The 18544-nt window shown below is 31.8% G+C and overlaps 1 long non-coding RNA gene across 2 annotated transcripts; it reads right to left on the bottom strand.

The window, feature by feature from the left end:
• Nucleotides 1–612: 612 nt before the first annotated feature.
• LOC123218212 lies at nucleotides 613–4062 on the bottom strand. Of its 2 annotated transcripts, XR_006502640.1 has the most exons (4): nucleotides 3834–4062; nucleotides 2805–2941; nucleotides 2551–2659; nucleotides 613–1928 (listed from the first exon to the last, which is right to left on the bottom strand). It is a non-coding gene; the product is annotated as an uncharacterized LOC123218212 (long non-coding RNA). The 2 variants fall into 2 exon arrangements; XR_006502639.1 differs by lacking the exon at nucleotides 2805–2941.
• Nucleotides 4063–18544: the final 14482 nt, after the last annotated feature.

Raw genomic sequence — 18544 nt, 5'->3', positions numbered from 1 at the left:
TGTATGTGTTCAATGTGAATAAGTTTGGCCTCATTAATGCTCAAGTGCATATGCCCTGTCATCTGTTGCTTGAAATTGGGTTTGGTAGATGTAGATAGGACATAAATGGGTTGTCAATGGATTAGAAATGATTGGGACCCACACACATGGTAATTTGGTTACTGCAGGGTTAAATTGTCAACCATAATTGCAGGGTTAAATTGGGAAAATACTGTAGGACATGGCCTCACAACCAAGGGTCAAGGGAGCAGAGGCCTCTTGCAGAGGACATATAAGGGATTTACTTGCGATTACGTTTTTCTAAATTCATGCATAAATATGTGGTGATATCTTCTTTTATATCTTGTAACTCTTCAAAATTAATAAGAAACCTAATGCAGTCATGGACGTGAGCATTATTAATTGAACCACCTGAATCGATCTTGTTTTGTGTAATGATTTTGATTTGTAGCTTCTTTTTCATTTGATTTGTTTTCTAACATTGGACTTGCATGTTCTAATCAGTAGATTTGAGGGGAGAATGTCGTACAAAAAATGGATTTTATTCGTATCTAATCGGATTCAAGCAGCAATTCTTTTTAAAAATAGATTCCATCGCCCATGAAGAAATAATGAGATGTAATACATTCAAACTCTTAGATTAATGCAACCAAATGGTCCAGCAGCACTGGTTCCCAATTGGGATTTGGGACCATTTCCAATTTTCCAGCATCAGCTTACAAAGAAATCAAAACGAAGAAGCAATAAGAAAAACAAACATTAAAATGTATCAAGCATTGAACACACAGGAACACGAGAATTTACATGAAAGACCCAATAAAGGAAAAACCATGGGCAAATTACTTCACGAAAATCTCCTACTCTACCATCATTACCATTACCATTGCCAACTTCTGCAACAAATAATTGTAATGTCAAAACTACTTCTAAGTCTTCAAAAATCTCTCCTCCCGTCTCTCCAAAGTTAAAGGCTCCAAGCCCACCAGCAGTAAAGAGAGGAAACGAAGCCACTATGCAAGAACAAGTGGAGGCTTCGTTGTTAGCTGAGGCTCCTACAGGAAGCATACCGGCAGCTAGAAGAGAACAAGTTGCCATTATGCAAAAAGAAAGAAAGATGAAAATTGCTCATCATGGAAGAACAAAAACTTCGAGGATCTTCTCAACATTAATATGCACTATTGCAACATTTTTAGATTAAATATTTTTCAAGTTCCTTTGCTACAAAATAGTTGGGAATGGAAGTGATGAATGGTTTTCACAACTGAACTTCAAAGGTTTTCTATTCAAAATGTAGTATTCCTAGAATTTTTGAAGTTCACATCTTGTTTATATACATTTTTCTGCGAAAAGTTACCAGAAAAACATCCCTTACATCAAAACTCAATTTAGAATTGGCTCCATCCAGAATTGAACTATCAGTGAATAGCTTAAGTTTTCCAGTACTTCTATGAAAATCTGATGCTACATGTGATTACAAAGCAACAATGACCAGAGCTATCATGACCAAGATTTTCTAAATTAAAAAGAAATTTGATGAAATTATTGCTGATTTGCACTTTCATTTAAAAAGAAAAAGGAAAATTTCAACAAATTCTCTACAAAGCATCATATGCAAAACGAAGCAATTTAAAATATTCCTAGTTAGTCGGTGTCACACGACAAAAAAAACTAGGCAATAGACTAATTGCAGTCATCTATATCAAAAAGCAAACAAAGTTATGTGCTGCAACGACTGAGTTATGTTACTGTTAAGTGCATTATCTCACCCCATAACCAAAAGCAAACAAAGTAACAATTCGATTATTCTACAAGGATCGCATCACGAGAAGTGCATAAATGTCTACAATGGCCAGCGAATGGCTCAACAAACTCTGCAAGCCAGCTGCAGCAACAAGGAAGCTGACATAGCAAAACTCAAAAAAGATTTCCTAGAAAGCCAAGAAAAAACATTCGTGATAACAATATAAACAGAGCCACAAACAGAAAACATGAAAGACATTCCGAGGAGCTATAATATCACAACAAATAGATGAACAAATATGTAACTCTTAGACTACAAATTTTCCTATAAAATATCATAATAAATAACTTTGGAAGATTAATCTTATACTAGAGATGTGGTATCTCCAATATTTTCTGAATTGTTTGGAAAGAGAGAAATAAAAGCATTTTGGATAAGAAAAAGAAAGGCTGTTGAATTGCTTTGGGAGAGAGTCTGTGAGAAGGCATCAATCAAGGTTATTGAGATATTAGAATATGAACTACAAGAATATAATTATAGTTAAAGTACTGTGAACTTATGACTATTCATGATTTAAACTGCTACAAAAAATTATTTTTTAGTATATCTGGTAAACCTTTTTTTTTTTTTCTTCTTACAAGTAGTTAAAAATATTGAACTACAAGCAGATTCTTCTACAATTAATGATTATGACTTGAAATACTTCTAAAATTTAAAATGAATGATAACTTCTATTCAAGAATTGTTTAAAATCTAAAATGGAGATTTTTTAGTTTTAACTGAAGTTCAAAATTAGAATTAAAACTCACCTTCTTGTACAAAGGTGCTTAGTTTTAAACATGAATGGCATTTGGGCTCCTGTAGTCAGATGCTTCTGAAAGGCGCTCTTGGTCATCAACATCATCTTCACTTGAATCGCTACAAATTAAGTCAACATGTAAAAATGATACACATGCCACCAAAGTGGGTTAAAGATCAAATTGAGATTCTATTTCACAGCCCCAAAATTAATACTCTAGCTGACACTAGGTCAAAATTTGCAAACAAAAGACACGAACTTCACCTTAGCCACGTTAGCCTGAAGATCTGGTGTCAGGTCATCTTGAAGAGTAATTATAACAGGATACGGAGATGTTAAAAAAAGCATTCTTTTTAATGGATCTCAAGCATTTTATGAGCTCCACAGGGTTTGTCAAAGTCCTTAATTTGGCAACAACACTTCAAGTGAGAATACAGAAAAGAATTTATCTATTAAGGAAAATGAGGGGAGCATATTAAAAATACCAAAAGTTGTAAGAGCCTATTTAAGTATCATGTTTACGAAGTAGAGAGAAAAACAAAAAATAAAGGAAAATGGATGCTCATTCAATATTGATAAGATTTTTATGACAACACAACTGTATCAAGCTTTTTCTTTTACTAGTGTACAACTAATATATAAACAGTTAGAGAAATCAGCAGAATTTGATGTCTATGCTACATGCTACATAAAGGCAGCCTTCCTCTGTGATTCATAACTAAATTATACTAGTGTCTGCTTCCTTAGGTAACATATGAGAGTCATTCCATTCTTGATCAGAGTAAAGATTCCCAGCGTCCAAACAAACACACCTTATATGGGAGGCTTGATTGAAGCAGTGGACTCTATGATGCTTGTTTTTGGTTTAATTCAATATCCTTTATTATAGGTTTTTATAATATTACTAGTTGGGCAAAAGCAAGCAACAACGCTCAACTAGAAATCTAACAAATCACACCCGGAATCTCAAATAGTCTCAACTAAAACCACCTTCAGAGTGATAGTGATTCAAGGAAAGCTAGATAGATAATTTATCAATCTAAAATTCCGATAGTTAAAAAATAAAAAATAAAAACTTGAAATCTAATAAATCAATAAACTCCATTAACTCAAATTGTTTCAATCAATGGAACACAACATTTAATGACTAAAAAAATTCACAAATTGCAAGCATTCAACACAATCAAAATTAAGCTTCCAATAATATAATTCACAAAATTCAATCCATCATCAACCAAATATAAAAAATTTAAAAAAAAATAAGGAAACGAGGATCAAGATCAGCTTATTGACCTAGAAGAAATATCAGTGACGAAACTTTGCGTAATCATAATGAACACTTTCATTGAATATGGCAAGGCTTTGACATGCTCAATTAAACTATCATGCTAGGTTTTGTCGATCTGCTTTTCTTTGCTCCGCTCTATCAACGAATTTAGAGGTAGAGCATCGACGACAAGAAATGAGAATGTTAATGTTGTTGACCCAATTTTTCAGTGAGAGGGAAATGTTTTGGAGCGGAGGGGAAATTTGGAATAAAATAACTGAGAAGTACGTTATAATAAAGGCCAAATGACCATTTCACCCCTTTGGACTAACTTCCGTTCAAAAAAGTAAAAGTAAAATCATTATTTCATTAATTATGTTTAAAAATATAAAATTTATTCTATTTTTCCTCTACTGTTTTAAAAATTAACAACTCCACCCCTACATAAAGTTTTCAAACTTTCAAAAGTAATATTTCCCCCTAAAACCTAGAAATTATTTTTCAGACATTCTCCGATCACCATCTCTGGCAATAGACAATAATGCTTCAACCCACAACTCGTCAGCCACCAAATCGTCACTCTCCGGTGGAAGAAGAGGGGACGAAGACGTGTTGATTCATTTGAATCGTGAAATCTTCATCGATTTCAGATGAATCGACAAAAATCCTTATCTCCATCGATTCATTTAGAATCGATGAAGATGAGTCTTTGGTGTGCCATCTTGAAGCTTCGGTGGTGGCCGGTGAGATAGTGGGTTGAAGTTCTTTCTCCGATGGCTGGAGATAGTGGTCAGAGAGTCTTTGGAAACTAAACCCTAGGTTTTGGGGGGGGGAGAATGTTACTTTTAAAAGTTAGAAAACTTTTTGATAGGGGTAAATTTGTTATTTTTTAAAACTGTGAGGAAAAAATTTAATAAATTTTATATTATTTTAATATAATTAATGAAACAATGATTTTACCTTTACTTTTTAACAAAAGTTAGCATATAGATGAGACTTCGGGTTTTTCAAACCCTACGGATGTCACTTTAAAAATGCACTAAAAGTGAGGGGTGAAATAGTCCTTTGGCCTATAATACATTATATTTTTAATATATTATATCTTTAAGGGGTGAGTATAAACCCAGTTGATTTCGGTTACTCTATTAATTGTGTTCAGATTAAATCAAAAATTGTTTCACTCAAATTTAGTTTGAATTTATTAAATTAAAATAAAAAATAATTTAAATTTAATTCAAACAAAAATAATTTTATTCAAATTTAATTCAAATTTATAATTTAAATTAAATTAAACTAAATTGAGTTAACTTTTAAAATTGAGTTAACTTGATTTAAGTCTAACTCTACTAACAATGATAGATTTATAGATTTATAAATTTTTTAGTGAGAATTTTAAAATTTAATCATTAAATATATATTTTTATATAACTTTAATATGAATATAAATAATTAATTATTAAAATTATAAAAATAACACCCGTAATAACGGCATATTATCTCTTCGTTATTTTTTCCGTTAACAGTTTTTTTCTTTCTAAGTGATTCTTTTGCACTTTAATTCCTTAACGCTACACAGCCGCCTGGTAACCCCAATAATGATAATACTCCACTTAAGAATTAATTTTGTTTAATGTACAAGCTTTAAAGTGTTATCTTATCGTTTTGCAGCCTTAAAAAATAAAAATTAGCTTAGCTTTCTGCACCCAAATAAACACTAACTGGGTTTGGGGAGTGTTTGAGTCCGGTCAACTCAAAGCTTAACTTGAGTTTGACTTGGGCAAGTTAAATTTGAACTGAAACTTTAGTTCGATAGTTTGACTCAAGTTTAAAACTTATTGACAATTCTTCACCGAAGCTCTTTTTTTTGACAATTTTTTTTCTCCGGCTTTTGCTTCAACAATATTTTTTTATTTTCCAATGTTTTATCTTTTTCTCTTTCTCTATCGACTAATTGTCTTTTCCAATATTATTATCTATCATTTGAGCTAGCTTTAGCTCGAAGTCAAACTCATTATTTCATAATTAAGTCAAGTTCGAATTAGCTCGTATTTAGATTTGACTCGAATCCACCCCTCATTGAAATTCTCATAGTAATCATTGTTATCATTAGACATCAATATCTTTAGGCCTTATATGAAACTGTTTTATCATCTCACCTACTTGAATAATTTCACAAATGTGATTTTGAGATTGATCTAGATACATTTCCCTTATTAATAATTTGAGTTCACTTTCACAGGTGAAGAGTTTGAAACATTTGCGAGTACTTGTGGGGGTTTGTGAATTTCAAACCAATCAGTACCCAATACAGATTATGCAACAAGATTCCTAAGAACACCTCAAAATCAGAAAGCATAAGCAAAGACATGGTAAAGAGAGGTTTCAGGTTTGTTGGGCCAACAGTTATGCACTCATTCATGCAAGCAGCCGATCTCACCAATGACCATTTAATCACTTGTCCAAGACACCTTCAATGCATAGGTTTGGAGTACTCTCCTCAGCCAACCGCAGCCCCGGCTCTATCTCCTCTCTTATTTACAATTTTTATTGACAAGAGTTCAAAAATGTCATTTGTTACACTTGTTATCATATTCTCCAAATCTTTCTATGTATATATTATAAATTTCTGGTCAAATTGTTTGTTTCCCATCACATTTTTTCTTTTGGGTTTTATAACTTAAATTGTAACTGAACTTGAATTGGTATTCTTAACTCATTTGAAAAGATAACATCCAAGTCAATAGCTAAGCAGAGTTGAAAAAAATATATTTTAAGCCCAGCCATTAAAAGTGGGTATAAGACAAGTTAATTTAACCTTATTAAATAAAGTGAGAAGGATAATAAGTAACGATCATAACTCTCGAAACCCTATTTGATGAACTGAGTTGAAGATATTACATTTGTTTTGGATTTCGTATATAACACACAACATGGAATGTGAGAGCATTGACTTATAGAAAAATAATAACACTTCATATATAAATTGTGGGTATTAACGAGTGCAAACAATTGTTGTATCATTATACGATTTGATAATTTTGTAGTAGAAATAAAGTAAATAATTTGATTACCAAATCACATGAAGTAAATAATTTTTGAGAATATTCAATAAACCAAGTAATTAAAAGTAATGTTTTCTTACATAAACCGAACATTAACTCAGTTAATAGGTTGGTTCAACCAATAATCAAACTAATGATAGGTTAAATAAACATTAGAATAATATACGATCAAACAAATTATGACCTAATAGTATATATGTGGTGCATATTCTTCATAATATATAAATTAAATGAACATTAGAATAATATATAACCAAAATTATGCTATGATGTTATCATGCTGTAGTGTTCACTGATTCGTTAAACTTTAAACATCGACCTCTGGGTCTAAAGATTAAGAGCAACAGCTAATCGGATGCATATATCGTAGAATTACTTTTCTAGTGTATAATTTTTAAGAGAACAAAATTTAGATATTAAAATCCAAAAACTATGAATTTGGAATATGCAATATACTTTCTTCTAGAGCTAAATTATCTTTTTCACTTTAACGAGAAGTTACATTTTCTTCCTAATTAGGTATGAAACAACAACATCAAGTAGATGAAAAACTCGAGTTTAATTATTAGCCTTACAATCACTTTACATATTTTTTTATATATGGAGTATTCTCTTTTATCACTCAATGTATTGGTTGAGGGCAATGTGTAGTCCACTTTCTTAACTACATTCCTTTGATTATTTTGCTTTCTTTCTTACTGACTTGTGAAGCTTTAACTCCTGTAAAGTGTACATAGAAGAGAATCCTAAGCTGTTGGCATGCAGTTTGACAGGATGGCATATATGCCATGTTTTATAAGCTGTCATCTTTATTTCCTGTGGAGCTTGCTATTTCTGAGAAGGCAGCTTTTTGCAGTCATAATTCTGAATGGAATTCCTGAAGAGTATGATCCAGAAAGGTTACCATTTGGAGCCAAAGATGTAATTGCAGTATCACAGCCCCGTAAACAAAATCAATAATATTTCTTTCATCATGTGATCGGGTGATCCATTGCTATTAAACATAGTATTTCTCAAATAAATTAGACCACCCATTTCAATAAAACGGAGATACACAATCATGACATCTTGATTTTTTCTGATATGCGAAAACCTACGTTTAGAGACAAATTAAGAATTAACACTGGACAGCAAATTAAGTAAGACTGTCAATTAAACTGAGCAAGCTCAAGGTCTGAAAGTTCAATCAAACAAGATGCAGGTTGATATTGTCATGAATCTAAAAGAACTAGCTCAAGATTGACAAATTGAGGCTCGAACTCAATTTGAAAAAATTTAAATTTAAATTTGATCGGAGTCCACTGAAATTCAAATGTTCATATTGGCTCAGCTTGACTTGTTTGATTTGAATTTAAATTAAAAATTATGGGCCTTATTTTAAGGAGGTGAAATCAATTGGGCCAAAAGTGTGAACTTGTGGAGTACTGCTTTGTTGGGCTTGTAATATAAAGTCCAGACATCGGTATGGGTTAGGCTTAGGGTTAGCGTTTGTTCGGCCTCATTGACAGCAGCTTTGTTGGGCATGCTATATGAAGTACAGCTGCAATTATGTGTTGGGCTTTGCTAGAAAATCTTTAGGCATCTAATGAACAAGCCCGAAACCTCTTATGACACTCCTATTCTTTGAACATGTTACAAGAGTCTTTTGTATGACTATAATGACCAAATAATAATACTGTATATATTAATAATAAATACTAATTTAATAGTAGTTTACATAGTTTTATCATTTTTCTAAATGAGTTCTAAGTACCAATTATGCTAATTTGGAAAGACTGATATCAAGTTTGAATGAGGGAGATATGTTACAAGCTAAACTATTTAAGACCAATAATTTGGAATCCAATCAAATAATATGAATAGGACAATATGTATAGTAACTCTCCAAGCCCACTTAAGGAGGCAGGTAAGGCTAAGGATGTTACAAGATTCATGTTATTTGAATGAGTAATTCATGTATTTAAAATGACATGTTAGATATGAAAACTTGCACCAATAAGAAATATATGAGATAAGAGGTGTGATCCTATGCAATGGGGTGATGATTAAAGTGATCAATGAGATGAATTTAGCAACGTCTTTTAAAGTGGTTTGACCTTCTATACAAAACATGCATTCATGGTTATGTTATTGTTTATTTTGGTTATAATTTGAACGATAATATATTGAATCCATACATATATGTATAGGCAAGAGGAAATGTATAATCACATAATTACATCATTAGACAATCTAAATCCTTTATTAAGTTTCTTTGATGACATTGTCCCACAATGGTAAGAAATAACAATACATGGAACATGATATTATAAAAATAAGAGAGAAGAATGGGAAGTTTGAGAGAATTAAAAAAATATCAATATTTATCACTCTCACTACTTCTAGATGAAAGGGTTTTTATCTTTATTCTACGGTGATTTAAAAGTAAATAATATATCTAAGGTCTCGCTTTTAAACGGTAAACAAGTTTACTCCAACTTTATAATTATATTTACTTTCATATACAAGTGAAGTGAATTTTATCTAGTATTATTTTAATAAATAAATATTTAATATAATAATAAAATTATACATAATTTTAAATATTTAATTAAATATTTAAATAATAAATAATAATATAATTAAATAATAATATATTATTTAAATATTTAATTGAATAGCAAAATAGAGTATAATATTGTTTAAAATACAAATGTATAATACAACATAGCACAAACGCATGATTGGTATCAGATGTGCTCTATCGGAGACGCCATGTGGCACTAGCAAATTCTTAATAGGAATAATGTTCCAGGAGCCGAGCAGAATTGAAATGTAGACACGCAACTTGGCAAACCAATAGTTTTGTAAAGTGACTGTAACCGTTGGATTAAGAATGATTTGCCCATGTGATGTGATGACAACACGTTTTTTTGGTGTCGAACATTTCAGTTGGCCATAGTCCTTATCATTCCTCTTATTTTTGGTGTCAAAAATCTGAAGTGGATTGAACAATATCATATCATCCAAAATATGATAATTGAGTTGTGTATTAAAAATTTAATTTTTTGTATTATATATCATATTATATCACATATTATATCTTTTAAAACATAAATATTAAAAAATTTTAATTAATACATCATTATTTTAAAAAATATCACAAATACATTTTAAATTTTAATATTTCTCATATATTCTACGACTATATTATCATTTTTTTTAAAAGAATTTGTCAATCTATATAAGTAATATATATCGTATCACCAAATACATATCGTATCGTATAGTATATTCATTATATTATATTAAATTGATATACTTATGATATATATCATTTTCCATCTGTATTATATTATCTCATAGAATATGTATCATATATCATAAGATACTAATAATTATGATTCAAACGTCTCATAAACTTTTGGTACTAATAAATCGTACCAACGAAGAAGTAAAGTATAAACATATAACACCATTCTCTAGATACATACCTCTATAAGAAATATGACCCAAAGAGATACACATGACTTAACTTCTTAATTTTAAAGCCACAAAAATTAATGCATGGTAATTAAAAACTCAAACATACAAAAAGGTAAAACTCAACATGTAGATTGAAATACCTCATTTATTAAGTTTCATAAATAAAAAAAAAAATTGAAAATTCAAATCCAAATGGTCATTATGCCTAAACAATTATAAAGTTATAACTGAGTGTTATAAATACATAAATAGACATAGATCTAAAAAATAACTATTATGCCCCTCACCCTTGCACACTTCTTCTATCTCAAATAAAATTAGACAAATCAAAGACTTTGCTCGATTGGGGTCTTATGTCATCTTCTACATAATCGGACACTTCGTCTATCTTTTACTACTATGTCTTTCCTTACTAAGGTTTCTTTTTCTTTCTTTTCTTATTTTTTCCCTTGTATTTAAACAAAGGGTAAAATGGTCTTTTAACTACCTACACAGGTGTGCACCCAAGCTGCACCCTCGTGTTCCTCTATTTAAACATAACGTCTACTTTTGGAAAGTTACACATAAGCGTGTGTTTCATACCACACCATAGTATGTGCTTTTCCTCAGAATGAGCGCACGAAAATTGTGTAATTTCTTATTTTACTTGAAAGACACACGGACGTGTATGATGTCATACACACCCATGTGTCACAATATCGATTCTACTTATTCAGGTGGATTTTCAATAATTCTAACACATACAAAAGTCTCTAAAGCAGGTTTCTAAACACCCTAAAGCAGTTTATCATCATAGTAGTGCTAACACATATCCATAAACGAATTGAGAACATTATCATTGTTTTAACCTAGCTAACATGATTTCTAACCCATGTATCACTTGTTCTAACAACATTCATACATGCATCATCAAGTAATCTTCTTGATTTTCCAAGCCTTATAATGATCAGTATCTTTCTTCTCAACATAAGATGAGCAAAACATATATATACACACACACACACATTTATCAATCACTTATTATTGTAAAAAAAAAAAAAAAAAACCAATCATACAATCTAAACGATCTAGTATAAGGGCACGCTTTCAATGATTCATCATGGTTAACATAAAGAGTAGACTATATTGATCAATCATCCATATTTTCTTTAAAGCATAACAAGCAAAAAGGTTGTCACACTTGCTTGTCTTCTGATGTATAAACATTTCTTTGTATGGCTATAGAGTTTTCCAACAATCAGCAGTTTCCTTTAATGACCCAAGATCTTTTCTCACTCTATTCTATTTCTGGTTGTGCGGTTAAAGGTGCAAATATTGATGAAAATTAAGTTAAACGCTCTTTTATTTTTACCTTCTAGATGTGACACACAGGCGTGTTGTCATTTTACATGAGCATGTGTCATGTCATATCTTTACATAGAATAGTTACTCAAAGAGACGTGTTGAATTAATGACAAAAGGGGAGAAGTTATACATGTTATATTTTATATTTGATTATGGATGTAATATTTAATGTACATGGACTTTACACATGTTTTGATGTTTTATCTTGTTTGGATTGTTAATACTCTCATTTTGATGCTCATGCTTATTTGGACATTGTTTTCATGAACTATGCTTTCATGATTATATTTGGTCATTTTGGTGATCATTTCTATACATTGTTCATGCATGTTAGTCTTCTTTTGTCTTATTGATTATATCTTTTTTATACATTGTCTTATTCTTTTTGATAATGACAAAAGAAGAGAAAAGTTTGATTGACCTTATAAATACTTTAATGTGGTTATGGAGAATTATGAATATATTTTATGATTATAGATGAGATATTTGATATTGTGGATATTTTGATAAGGATATATTTGACTGATGTTGTGGAAGATGTTTTATTGATATTGTGGACTTTTGATGTGGATGTATTTGATTGATGTTGTGGATATTTTGATAAGGATATATTTGATTAATGTTATGGATATTTTGATGAGATTAATGTTGGATATATGATATTTATATGAATTATATTATTTGCATATATTCAGGGGGAGGAAACTTGATTTATTTTAAGGCGAAATCTTGCAAAATGTTCTTAAAAATCAAGTGTTTCTTAACTTCAAGGAAATACATTCATTAATATTTTTTATAAAATTCTTTGAAGTATATATGTGTTTGTCATCATAAAAAATGGGGAGATTGTTAACTCAAGAAGTCATTATGCTCTTATTTTGATGATAACAAACTAATATACCCCTAATTATATTGACTAATGATTTTACTTGAGTGTGAGTTTAGATAGCAATAATTTACCTAATGCACTTGAAGAAGTTCAAGATGGAAATAAAGACAAGACTCAATCGAAGAATTTTTGAAGATTTGAAGAAAAACTCAAGTTTAGATAGACATATTTGTAATTTGAAGCATTCGTTTTGATTAGAAAATTTATTTGCATGTGATAACTCATTTAAAAACTTATTCTCATATCTTTCACATTTTGAGTTAAAATGTTGTTTTTCAAACTTATTGGGTTAAGCCAATTTTTTCATCAAAGTTTATTAACTCTTTTAAAATGATGAAGTTTTGTGAACTACATTTTCATATCTCAAAGTTGGTTTTGAAAGAATTTTCAAATATGGGTTAAATTGTCACTTTGAAAAGGTTTAGGGGGCAAATAAAGTTTTCAAAAATTCAAAGGGTAAAATGCAATAAAATTTGATTGATCGAATTTGACCAATCGAATTTTTCGATGGCAGCTTTCGAATTATCCAAAAGACATGCATTTTGGCTTTCAAAAATTCGATTGATCGAATTAAATCCGATCGAACGAATTTTGTTTTGAATTTTCTAATGACTAATGTCACATAGACTCCATAGAAGTGTCATGTCATATTCGGTTGATCGAATTACATCCAGTTGATCGAATTTTACGTTTTTTGAAAAATTAAAACAGTTAGTTTTTGTGCACAATGATAATTTTCCTTATTTTCCCCTATATAAACTCAATCAAATTCATTTGTAAAGAACTTTTGCGATCAAGAACTTTCACATATTTGAGAGCAAATTAGTTTTGAGCTATTCACTTGCAAATTTTCTTCTCTAATCAAAAACCTTGTCCATACACTTTATAAGTTCATTTGCATTGGATTGTACTAAGGCCAAACGACTATTTCCCACCCAAGGTATGCTGTAATGACAACTTTCCACCCTTTAACTATGGAAACACCAAATACCCACCTATGGCCGGTTAAATTTAACAGAACCCTAACGCCTGAAAATTTTATCTCTTTTTGTCCTCCTAAACTTTAAAAACTAAAATTTTCCCTCAGCCTAAGTTTTAAAAAATGGCAGTTTCACCCTATGGTTTGGTTTTGAAATCTCTGATGACCTCTTCGGCTCCATTGTCAACAGCATCTCCCTTTCGAAGCATCCTCTCCTTTCGATGATCTCTTTCCTCCTATTTGGAGGGCCGATCGATGTTGTAGACACCTTAGAAGATGAAGAACTTCGTCGGGAAAGACGAAGACGAAGACGAAACCGTCGTCTTCATCTGGGAAGACGAAGTCGTTGTCTTCATCTAGGAAAATGAAGCCATCGTCTTCGTCTGGGAAGATGGTCATCTTTCCAGAGGTCTTCTCGGACAAAGTTCTTCGTCTCTCAAGGCGTCTCCGATGTCGATCAGCCCTTCAAATGGGAGGAAAGAGATCACCGGAAGGAGAGGATGTCTTGGGAGGGAGAGGCCGTCGGTAATGGAGCTGGAGATTTCAAAACCAAACCCTAGGGTGAAACTGCCATTTTTTAAAACTTAAGCTAGGAGAAAATTTTAGTTTTCAAAGTTTAGGAGGGTAAAAATAGATTATATTTTAGTTTATTTTTTAATATTATAGAGAAAATGACGGTTTTACCCTTATCACCGTTATTTTTAACTGGTCATGGATAGATATTTGGTGTTTTCATAGTTAAAGGGTGGAAACTTATTATTACAGTATACCTTGGGTGGGAAATAGTCGTTTTACCTTGTAATAAGCTTAAACTTTCATATATACTCTTTGAGAGAGATTATATTTCAAAGTCATATAAAAAATTCGTACTATAAAGGAGTAAGGTTCATTGATTTGAATAAATTGATTCAAATCCTTAAATTTGGTAAAGATTCTTTTTAAATAACCTAATTCACCCCTCTCCCCCTCTTTTAGGTCATTCAATCCTTCACAACTATGTACTTAAGACACATAAGCTTGTACTTAAGGTACATAGGTATGTATGCCATTGCGTAATTAAAGTCGCATTTCGAATCCTCTTGAAACACATCTTTATCAAATATTCAAATACATTGACTATACACAAGCATGTAGACCATCACACACAAGCATGTGGATTAACCAAACTTAGCCAAAAATCAAACAACAAAAAATAAAAGATGATTTTGCCTTTCTTCACCACTCACACGAGCTTGCGGCCTTCCCACATGGCCATGTGTTGTTTATTTCATACATATTAATTACTCAAACATATCTAAACACATATTAAGCCAAAAAATGAAAATGCCTACAGGTGTTATATTTCTCTTCAAAATTTACACGAACAGCTATGGAAACCTCTATCTCATATCTTGTTCTACCTCCTAAGTGGCCTTCTTGATCCAATAGTTCCTCCAAAAAACTTTAACTAGAGGAATCTACTTATTCCTGAGCTATTTCACCTGTCTATTTAGAATTTGAATTGGGCATTCCTCATTGACTTGATTATCCTCAAGTATCTCATCATCTCTTAGCACATGCGTTGAGTCATTGATATACTTACACAACAACGACACATGAAAAATATTATAAATCCTATCCATGCTTGCTAATAATGTAAGTTAGTAGGCAACCTTACCTATATACTTTAGAACCTTAAATGGTCATACAAATCTTAAAGTTGATTTACTTTTCCATCCAAACCTCATCACACGATGGTAGGAGGCAACTCTAACAAAAACTTTATCACCCATATCAAACTCCAAGTCTTGCCTTCTCTAATCAACATAACTTTTCTCGTGATCTTGGGCATGTTTTATCCTCTCCCTAATTAACCTCACATCTTCGATCATCTTTTAAGTTATCTCTAACCCCAAAGCATGTGTCAAAGCATCTTTCTCGCTTATCTCATCCCAATGAAACAGTGATCTGTACTTTCTCTTATAATGTGTCTCATATGGAGTTATCTAGATGGTCACATAATATCTATTATTATAAGCAAACTTTATCAACAGTAACATATCAATCCAACTAGCTTCTTTATCTAAGCAATATGCCTTCAACATATCCTTGATCATCTAGTTCACTCTCTTAGTCCGTCTATTAGTTTGAGGATGATAAATGGTGCTAAATGCCAATTTGGTAACCATAAACCTCTACAAACTCTATCAAAATGCTGAAACAAACCCCGTGTTCTTATCCGACACAATTTTCTTGGGTACCCATAAAGCCTTATAATTTCTCTAACATACACCTAACCTAATTGATTAGCACTCGTGTTGCCTTTGATAAGGATGAAATATGCCAACTTGGTTAACTTGTCCATAATTACCTATAAAGTGTTGTATCCACCTCAAACCCTCAGTAAAGTAATCACGAAATCCATTGAAATGTGCTCTCATTTCTATTTGGGAATGCACAAAGGCTACAATAATCTTGAAGGCCTCTAATGTTCAACTTTAACCTACTGACACACTAGACACTTGGCAATAAAGTCTATCATGTCCTTTTCCATACTGACCCACCAAAATGATTTTCTCAAGTCTTAGTACATTTTTACACTCCCAAGATGAACAATGTAAAGGAAACTATATGTCTTCATAAGAATGTTATCCTTTAACCCAGCCACATTGGGAACATAAACTCGATTTCTAAATCTCAATACATTTTCAACAACACTAAAGTCAACCTCAACACCTTTGGTAACTCTCTACCTCTTTTGGATGCACTAATTATCTTATAGTTAAGCCTCATGTATCTTATCCAGTAAAGTTGATTGAATATTCAATCTAACCAATAACCCATAAATTAGCTCTATCTAATCCCTTTCCAATTCTCATTGTAACTCTCAACAAGTTGTAATATGAGACAACATTACCTTTCTACTCAAGGCATCAATTACTATATCAATATTTTCCATGTGGTACCTAATGTCACAATCATAATCGTTTACTAGCTCAAACCACCTCTTCTGTCTCATGTTTAACTTTTTATGGGTGAAGAAGCATTTCAAACTTTGTGCTCTATGTAAATATTGCACTTAACCCCATACAAGTAATACCGCTAGATTTTCAATACAAAGACAACTAATACCAACTCAATATCATGGGTAGGGTAACAAATGTCATAATCCTTAAGTTGTCGAGAAGCATAAGTAATCACTTTCTCTTTCTAAATCAACATAACTCTCAAACTCTAGTGAGAAGCATCCGTATAAAAATAATAATCCTCACCCTTAGTCAGTAGTGCTAAAATCGGTGCCAAAGTAAATCTTCTTTTTAATTCCTAAAAGCTCCTCTCATAAGCATTAGACCATTTGAAATAGATATTCTTTTGGGTCAACTCAGTCAATGACTAAGCTAACTTAGCAAAGCCTTTCATGAACCATTTATAGTAATCTATCAAACCTAAAACTGTGTACCTCATTAGCTATCTTGGGCCTCTGCCACTCTAACACATCCTCAGTCTTACTCATGTCTACTAAGATACCATCAGAAGATACTGCATATCTTAAAAAAGCCACACGATTCAATCAAAACTCACATTTTGAGAATTTGGCATACAACTACCTATCATCAATCTCTATAACATAAATCTCAGATGTTGTTCATGATCCTCCCAAGTCCTAAGATATATCAATATATCATCGATGAACACCACCAAAAATTTATCAAGAGAATCTTGGAATACTCCATTCATGAGGTTCATAAAGACTACTAGTGTATTAGTCAATCTAAAAAGTATCACCACAAACTTATAATGCCTATACCTCACCTTGAAAGTAGTCTTCAAAATATCTTGCTCAATAACTCATACTTGATGATACCCAAATCTTAAGTCAATTTTTGAAAACATCGAGGTACCAATAAATTGATCAAACAAATCATCAATCCTCGATAGAGGTACTTATTCTTTACTATCACTTTGTTAAGCTTTATATAGTCAATGCACATATGCATCGACCTATTCTTCTTTTTCATGAAAAGAATCAGTGTACCCCAACCGAGTGATTGGGTTTGATAAAACTACTATCCAAAAGCTCTTGTAATTACTTCTTCAGTTCTTGGAGTTCAGTTAGGCTATACGGTATAAGGCTTTAGAAATAGGTATTATCCTGAAAGCCAGTTTAGTACTAAACTCAACATCTTTCTCTAGTGTCAACCTTGGCAGATTATCTAAAAACACATTTTGAAACTCAAATACGATAGGAGTATTTTGCAAACTTAGGACTTATTTATCAACTTTATTCACTACATGTGCCATATATCTCGTACATCCTTTACCCAGCATCTTTCTGGCTTTCACACTACTGATCATTATACTCAACACACAACCCTTTCCAAAAGTGAACTTCTCACCATTATCTAGATGAAACCGAACTTTCTTTTTCCTGTAACCAATCTCAACTCCATAGCGACTCAGGAAATCCATTCTCAGAATGATATCAAAATCTGACATGTTAAACATGATCAAGTCTATGGTCATCTTGTGGCCTCTCAAAAACACTAACTCACCCACTCTCATTTGATTGCTCAATATCTTATCCCTATCAGACATCTCATGCTAATTTCAATCACAAAAGTAGGCTTTAATATGAGCCTTACAATAATACCTCAAGTAATAAAACTGTGAGTAACACCAAAATCAATTAATACATATAATGGACAATAATGAAAAGATAATTGACCTATAGCAGTAGGCAGGCAAGCATTTGCCTGCATCTAGATCGTTGCATAAACCTTGGCTTGTCCTTCCCCTACTGTCTGTTTGACAGGGGTTAGTGCTACTATCATGCACGCATAAGCAAAATGACCTAGTTGTTGGCATCAAAAATAGACCCTCTGAGCTACTTCACACTCACCAGAATTATAAATAAATAAATTTGGGGGATCTTTAAAGAAATATAAATAGTCTACATGTACATACATTTAAAAGAGAGAGAGAGAGAGAGAGAGAGAGAGCAAGCAAAAAATAATTGAA

Source organism: Mangifera indica, chromosome 6, assembly GCF_011075055.1.
Source record: "Mangifera indica cultivar Alphonso chromosome 6, CATAS_Mindica_2.1, whole genome shotgun sequence".
Classification (NCBI taxonomy): Eukaryota; Viridiplantae; Streptophyta; class Magnoliopsida; order Sapindales; family Anacardiaceae; genus Mangifera; species Mangifera indica.
Note: the sequence above shows the minus strand (reverse complement) of the source record. Positions and strands in the feature narration are given on the sequence as shown.